The sequence below is a fragment of the Larimichthys crocea genome, chromosome XIV, assembly GCF_000972845.2.
Source record: "Larimichthys crocea isolate SSNF chromosome XIV, L_crocea_2.0, whole genome shotgun sequence".
NCBI lineage: Eukaryota > Metazoa > Chordata > Actinopteri > Sciaenidae > Larimichthys > Larimichthys crocea.
In genome coordinates, this window is record NC_040024.1 from 7,223,377 (window position 1) to 7,232,122 (window position 8,746).

Below are 8,746 nucleotides of genomic sequence, written 5' to 3' on the forward strand. Positions count from 1 at the left end.
GTACCATTTATTCTTCTTTATTCTGAGTCTACTTTAAAAAAAGCATCATTATTTTATGGTATTTTATGGTGACAAGCCTTACTTTGTATCAAATTGGACTCGATGATCGTAGACGATAGATAGATAGATAGATAGATAGATAGATAGATAGATAGATAGATAGATAGATAGATAGAGGTTATTTAGTATATATTGGCCATATTATACCCAAAATTTAATTGAAATAGCACCAAATCATAACAAAAGCTATCTCATGACACTTTCCATATAAAGCAGATTATATCTAGATTATACTCTTTATAATATTATATATTATTAATATCTAATATTATTTACAGAGACCCTACAATTCCCACCATGAGCAAGCTCTTGATGACAGTGGCGAAGAAAAACTTTGAGAAACCTCGAGCAGAATATGGATCATTAGTGGGCGGCCATGTGTGGTTGAGTTTAGAAAGACTATCCATAAATTCTGTCCGTCCTTCCATCCATTTCCTCATGCTTACTGGGGGTCAGGTAGCGGTGGCAGCAGGTAAAGCGTGGCGTTCCAGACATCCCTCTACCCAGAAACACATTCCAGCTCTTCTTGGGGGACTTGGAGGTGTTCCCAGGCCACATGGGCTATATGGTCCCTCCAGTGACCTCTAGGTCTGCCAGTTCAACCTAGCCGGTGCCCAGGAGGCAGCTCAGCAGCTCCTCTACTCCGAGCTCCCTCCAGATATCCGAGTTCATCACTCTATATCTATGGCTGAGCCCAGACACCCTGCATTTGTGTGATCTCATTCTTTCAGGGAGTTCCCAAAGCTCACGACCAGAGGTGAGGGTTGGAATGTAGACCAGACTACAACACTCAAGTACAACATCTGCAATGGAGAATAGAATTACCCAAAATAGACATTATACCAAATTATACTGTAAATACAAGATCATTTGGAACCTGTTAGTGCTAGAACAACATAACGTTATAAAGAACAGTTCGTCCATATACGACTCAAATGCATCAATTCACTACTTGAAAAAAAGAGCGACCCAGAAAGAGCCTGATGCAACAATTACTCAACTTCTCTTTTGAATGCACCTCACTTCATTTGTATTTGCACACATACAACAAAGGTATAGCTGTTTTATTCATGTCTTAGTTTATGTCTTAGTGTACACTTCATCATGTAGTGACTTGTTAGTGCTGCTTGATGAGCTTATTCGTTGTTCATTATAAAATACAAGATAAAAACAGCCTTCAGTGATGATTTGGGATAAAGAGAAATGTTTTTCCCACAAAGGTATGGTGATGTTACAGAGGTGAAATGAAAAAAATGTTTTTACTTCCTCAAAACATTCTGGGGCAATTGTCTTAACCAATAACTACAAATATGCAAGTCATGATGATCAGGAAAAAAAGTGTTGAGTGCAACAATGGCTCAGGCCTGAGGTCTTGTTATCGTTACTGTTACTGTTGTAAAAGCCATACTGACAATGTTAAGAGTAGTTTAGCTTTAAAAATGCTGAAATGCTCCTTTAATCATTGTTGTTGGTGATGTCACAGCCACCTGGCCCTCAGGTACATTAAGCAGCCAAAGGAGCAAGACAGTTTTTTGACGCTTTACATAGCTTCAAGAGTGAATCTTGTAACTTTGTTACTGCCCTTACACGCCAAGCTTATTGCCAATTGACTGCTTAATAGTGGTGGTAATGTGGATTATTGGACGGATGAAAGATTGCTGCTACACCTGTGCTCACGTCTGTATCTGGCAACCTAAAAAAAAAAATAAGTACTGGACACATGGTGAAATTTTACTGTCTGAAAGAAAACACGTATTAAAAAGTATTTCAAAGAAACACAAAAGGATCACAAAGTGTTTCTTTGAAACACCTCCAACTGTGACTTACTTACAACACCAGCAGTTTTGTCGTTAGAGGTTAACATCTAGCACATTCTAATGCTTCATTATGTCAACCAAAAAAGCTACATCTGCCAGCCATACAGTGACAATCCTAGCAGGCCATGAATAACATATTATAAAAACGAAGCTGCTCTAACATGTGCATCCCTGAAAAAGGCAAACTGTGATGCTCTGTGATGAGTGAAGAACCTGCTGATAGCTGAAAGCTCTGGCTCCCAATCTACTTTTAGAAACTATAGGAACTACAAGGAACCCAGAATCCTGAGAGTGCAGTGTTCTAGAGGGGTAGTATGGTACTATGAGCTCTTTTAGACATGATGGTGCCTGACCATGAAGAGCTTTGTAAGGAAGGAGAAGAATTTTAAATTATGTTGTAGATTTAACAGGGAGCTAATGCAAGGAAGTGTGATGCCCTATGTGGCATCCTGAGTGTGTCCCTTCCTCCTCCTCTCCTGGGCGTGGTCTATTTCTTCCTCCGCCTCTTGTCTGGGTGTGGTTTCTCTGTTTGCAGGTGTTTTTATTACTTACTTTGGATTAGAGTATTTATGCCACTGCAGCCAGGTACACACTCTTCTTCTTCTCTGACCTCTCTCTGGCTTTGCCCTGTTCTGGGCTCCTCTGTCCCCAGTCAGGTTTGGTTTGGTTTAGTTTAGTTCGATACTTTAGGTTGTCCTCTGCATTTGTATCAACACTCGCACACTCACACTTCTCACTTATGCACACCCTACACCACTGATACCACTGCTCCTACACACACCATAACTTTAGATCCTTTGTGATCGTTTAATTTGGTCTAATTTGGCTTGATTCGATTTAATAAAGTATTGTTTAAACAAATGTACATGGTGTGGACCTTTTTGCCATGACTCTCAGAGCCAGATCATGACAGAAGCCAAAATGGGAGAGATGTGATCTCTGATCTTGGTTCCTGTCAGAACACGTGCAGCAGCATTCTGAATTAACTGCAAAGTCCTCAGAGACTTATTGGAGCAGCCTGATAACAAAGAGTTACAATAGTCCAGCCTTGAAGTAACAAATGCACCGACCAGTTTTTCTGCATCCGCTTGAGACACGATGTGTGATTTTGGCGATGTTACGTAAGTGGAAGAATGCAGTCCTCGAAATTTGTTTTATGTGGACGTTAAAGGACAAATCCTGATCAAAAACAACTCCAAGATTCTTTACAGTGGAGCTGGAGGCCAGGGTGATCCCATCTAAAGTAACTAAGTCTCTAGAAAGAGAGTTTCTGAGGTGTTTGGGTCCATTACAAGAACTTCAGTTTTGTCTGATTTAACATAAAAAATTGTAGGTCATCCAACTTTTATATCCTTAAGGCATGCTTGGAGTTTAGTTAACTGTGGTAAATATTCCAATAATAAAGAGTATTACAGTGACTGGGAGGAGTGGGTTCATTTAAGCTAACATATTGATCCTCGTGCAGCCAGGTTTCAGTGAGACAAAATAAATCAATATCATGAGATATTAATTCATTGACAAAACAGCTTTAGATGACAAAGACTGATTTCAGGAGTCCACATTTAATTCTCTTATTTTGGACTGTTGGAGATGTTGATTTAATTTGATAAGTTTTATGATGAACTCCTCTTCTGTTGTTTTATCTTTAAATAATGTGGTGGACGGGGGACAGACAGTCTCTATTACTAACCAGACTGGCCCCCCCCACCCCCCGTGGCCCCCCCCGCAGCATGCTCTCAATGGAGCGTGCAGAGAAGCGTGTAAGACTGCAGCTCTGCTTCCTGGTCTCAACTCTGGGTTGTCGACATGATTTTGGTCAGCTAATAAACTTGGCCATATTTCTAGATATGAGAGCTGCTCCATCCAAAGTTTGCCGTCCATCCAAAGGATGCCGTCTCTCCCAATCAGACCAGGTTTTCCCCAGAAAGGTGTCCAATTGTCTATGAAGCAGGGCACCACCTCGACAGCGAGCGGTGGAATGACAACATGCGGCTATACATGTCATCACTGGTCACAATGGGCAGGGGTCCAGAGAAAACTACGGAGTCCGACATTGTTTTGGTGCATGCACACACCGATGAAACATTTATTTTAGTGACCTCCAAATTGGCGTAACCGGGTGTCATTACCACTGACGTGAATAACAATCTTAGTATATCTACTTTTATCCTTAGCCAACAGTTTTAAATTAGACTCGATGTCGCCCGCTCTGGCCCCCGGGATGCATTTAACTATGGCCTCCGGTGTCGCTAACTTCATGTTTCTGACTATGGAGCTGCCAATGACTAGAGTTGGCCTCTCAGTGGGTGTGTTGTTGAGCGGGGATTATCTGTTAGAAACGTGGAGCGGTTGGTGGTGTACCGTGGGCTTCAATTTGGGGCTATGCCTCCTTCGAACAGTCACCCAACCTCTTGGCTGTTCAGGGGCTGCTGTGGGACTTGCTAAATATAGCAGCTACTGACTGTTACGTGGTGCGGTACCGTGCCTCTAAATCACTGAGCCTCGCCTCCAAAGCTACAAATAAACTACATTTATTACAGGTACCGTTATCGCTACAGGAGGACGAGAAGTAGCTAAACATGTAGCACACATGCCATATCATATCAGGCATAGCATTTTTTTAAGAGTGAGACTGTCATCATGGAGAGGTTTTCCATCCAGCTCCCATCCTGCAAACAGATTTGGAACGTGTTAGTGCAGAAACAACATAACTTTATGAAAAGCAGTTTGATCATATATGACTGAGAAGCAAGAAACGAGTGATCCAGGAAGAGCCTGATGCAACAATTACTTAACTTCTCTTTTATATGCACCTCAGTTCGTTTTTTACTTCCTCAAAACATTCTGTGGGAAAAAAACAAACACAGCTGTTGTCTTAATCAATAGCCACAAATATGCAAGTCATGATGAGAAGTAAAAAAGTGTTTGAGTGCAACAATGGCTCACGTCTGAGGTCTTGTTATCGTTACTGTTACTGTTATAAGAGCCATACTGACAATGTTAAGAGTAGTTTAGCTTTAAAAATGCTGAAATGCTCCTTTAATCATTGTTGTTGGTGATGTCACAGCCACCTGGCCCTCAGGTACATTAAGCAGCCAAAGGAGCAAGACAGTTTTTCGATGGTTTACGTAGCTTCAAGAGTGAATCTTGTAACTTTGTTACTGCCCTTACACGCCAAGCTTATTGCGGATTGACTGCTTAATAGTGGTGGTAATGTGGATTATTGGATGGATGAAAGTTTGCTGCTACACCTGTGCTCACGTCTGTATCTGGCAACCTAAAAAAAAAAGAATAAGTACTGGACACATGGCGAAATTTTACTGTCTGAAAGAAAACACAAGAATTATTTAAAAGAAAAAAGATCACAAAGTGTTTCTTTGAAACACCTACATGCCCCAGTGAGTTTCTCTCTATCACTAAGTGCAATGAATTTTCTGCCTACTTCCATAACAAGATTTCAACAATTAGAACTAATATTAATCAAACAAGGTCTTTTAATGTTTTAGATTGCACTAAGCACTTTAATTATACCATGCACTCGTTTAATCAGATTGATGCTGAGTCACTTAGTAAGGTGGTATCAGAGCTAAAACCCTCCACTTGCACACTTGACCCCATACCTACCTCGTTTTTTAAATCTTTAGCTCCCTTTTAGAGGAAGTCCTACACATCGTCAATCACTCATTATTTACTGGCACTTTCCCCCAGGTTTTAAAGACGGCAATAGTCAAACCACAACTTGAAAAAACTAACCTAGATTCCTCAGACTTTAACAACTACAGGCCAATCTCAAACCTCCCGTCTTTAGGTAAGATTTTAGAAAAAAGTGTTTTAAAACAAACTAATAATTTTATTACAATTAATAATATCTTAGAGACTCGTCAGTCTGGTTTTAGAGAGCACTATAGCACAGAAACTGCACTGGTCAAAGTACTAAATGATATTAGAATCAATAATGACTCAAACAAACTCTCTGAGTTGACTTACTTATAACACCAGCAGTTTTGTCGTTAGAGGTTAACATCTAGCACATTCTAATGCTTCATTATGTCAACCAAAAAAGCTAAATCTGCCAGCCATACAGTGACAATCTTAGCAGGCCATAAAATACATATTATGAAAATGAAGCTGTGGTGTTACAGGGCAGTAAGATTGTTTTTAAATGTCATGCTTGCGATTTTAATTCGTACTGCCGTGAACACACCTTTTAATATTAAGTCACCACACCTGGGAGGCCCCGCCTGTTTCCTCCACAGGTGTCCATTAACCAATGGGCAGCCAATCGACCCCGGAGGCGCGACTAAAGACTCTCTCCTACCTTGGAGCTACAGTACCTGTACAAGGACGCTGACGGCGGCAGCCGCCGGGACTGAACGCCACCAAACTGCCATTTTACCTGGTGCATTATTAGTATAGGTTTTTATTTACCCACTCGTCTACAGACTATTTTAAATTTGACTAGTTTGTTTTTAAAAGAAAACAGTTTTAAATATCCGTCTCTTTTATATTGTATTTTAGCCAGGTAATAAAAGATTGTATAGCATACGCACACATCATATGGTTTTTGTCCTTTCTTCTGGTCACCGGCAGTGTGCTCTACCCCCGATATCAACAGAACTTGACTCCTAATTTACAATAACCTTTTTCTTATCAGTTGATTAATTATATTAATCTCCCACTCATCCTTCCCCCTCCCCGCTTTTAACATGTGGGCCACATGAAATCTGACCGCGGGCCACGATTGACCCCCGGGACAGACTTTGGACATGCCTGATATATAGGAAGTGTAAAACTCTAACATGTGCATCCCTGAAAAATGCAAACTGTGATGCTCTGTGATGAGTGAAGAACCTGCATAATCATTATAGCCAAAGTATGATGTTTTCAGATTAATGCGAGCTCAAAGAGGCTCTTCATTCTTTAGTATAGAAAATAAGGCCTTCAAGGATGATTCCACAATATGCAAAAACGTTTTTGTTTTTTTTAGAAGCTTTAACTTCTGCAAAATGTTGAAAGACATTGTTGCTTAACTGATTGTCATGAGGTTATCTGTATGTAGCGCTCCCCTTAGTAGATATACTGATTAGGGAAGGGCTTTTGGGTTCTTTATCAAATGTTGTTAACCCTGATTAACTAAGTTTTAATAATTATCTTGGATCTCTTTTTACATTAAACACATGAAATTATTTAAACTCACCTCTGATGAATTCACCTTTTAGAGTTTTAGTTTCACTACCGATTTTAAACCAAAAGTGTCTATGTGTCTCTTTAAATACGAAATTATGCCCTACTATCAGGTAAATGCAATAAAATCACACCACTCAGATTTTAGAAGAATAATACTCAATTATTTACTTATCAAAAGGAAACAAAAAACATTAAATAAAACTATACACTTCAAAATGAACTTTACCCTTTTTTTCCTTTAAAGAAACACTCTTACTTTACCATATTACTGCAAGGGAATAAGTAAACTTTCACTTTCAACCTAAAGTAGATTCAGTTATAAAACCTTAATGAACACTCTTCTAGGTAAACATATAAACACAACACACTCAGGTTACTTAAACAAAATAAAACGTTGCAGGCCTGGATCGATGCTCGTGATCGTTTCGCTCTCCAATGAGCAAAATAAAACCTTGGTACCTTAGCGATAACTCCTGGCTTGTCTGTGATCCAAACGGCACAGGTACAGGTTCAGCAGCAGGTCCAGGTCTCACCACAGTCATCTCACCGTGTCTTTGCCTCCTCGGCCGTCACCAAAAGCATGCACAGATGAAGTCCACGTCCAAGTCCAAGTCGCTCCACTGGGTTAGTTAACTATATCTGGAGACATCAGTACACGGGTATCTGCAGCACTAGTGGTAGCATTAGCACAAACATACACAGTCTCTAAACTTCGTGTCGAAATTTCTCTTGTGCTCTTAATGCAAACTTGTCCTTTCACACATCGACCGTTTGGCAAACAATCGAAGAAAAACAAGCTTCACAAAGCTTTGTGCGCTCTACAATTACTTTTTAACTTGTTAGCATGCTCCTCTCTCACTTCATTGTCCGTGCTGAAAACCTGAGAACACCTGAGAACACCTGAAAACACCTGAAAACACCTGAGAACACCTGACGCTCATGCAGCGTGTTATTAACCCCATAACTGCTGGTCTAGACATTTCCCAGGAAAACATTGCATTTTTTTAACAAACACCAAGCACATCATACATTTTAAATGATTTTACCCATTTTACAACTCTTCTTAAATGTTTTTTTTAAACTAAAGCATATCTAAATGATTTTAATAGTATTTATACTACTATTTATTACATAGCTTCAACAACCTTTTTACCAACAGTTTTAACCGGGTTACATGTAGGTGAAAAGAAAATAATGTTTGCTGCAACAATGACATATTCCTGAGGTCTTATTGTACATTTATTGGATCAAACTTCCAAGACACAAATTTTCTTCTTCTCTTTCTTCTTATTATTATCACGATTAAAACCATGTCGTGACTTTTTTCGTGGCTGCCAAAGTCGGTCTGTGAACTTGGTTGAAAAGCAAAGAACCGCCACTCATCTTGACTTGAATAATTAGGACTTTATTCAAAGAAACAAGTGAGTTTGGGATGAATCATCTGATCTAATCTCTGATCTGCCCTCTTCTCCTGGTTTAGCTTTTATACACACAGACAGACAAACGAATATACATTCTGAGAATGTCACATTATGGAACCAACATCTATTGTTGTCTTTCATAGCTGAATTTGCCATAAGTAAAGACACATGATATTCTATTCAGATAGAGAAGTCAAAAGGTCATTCAGACATGCACTTTACATTCCACTGTGCCATCAGGAGAGAACAATGAAATACTAT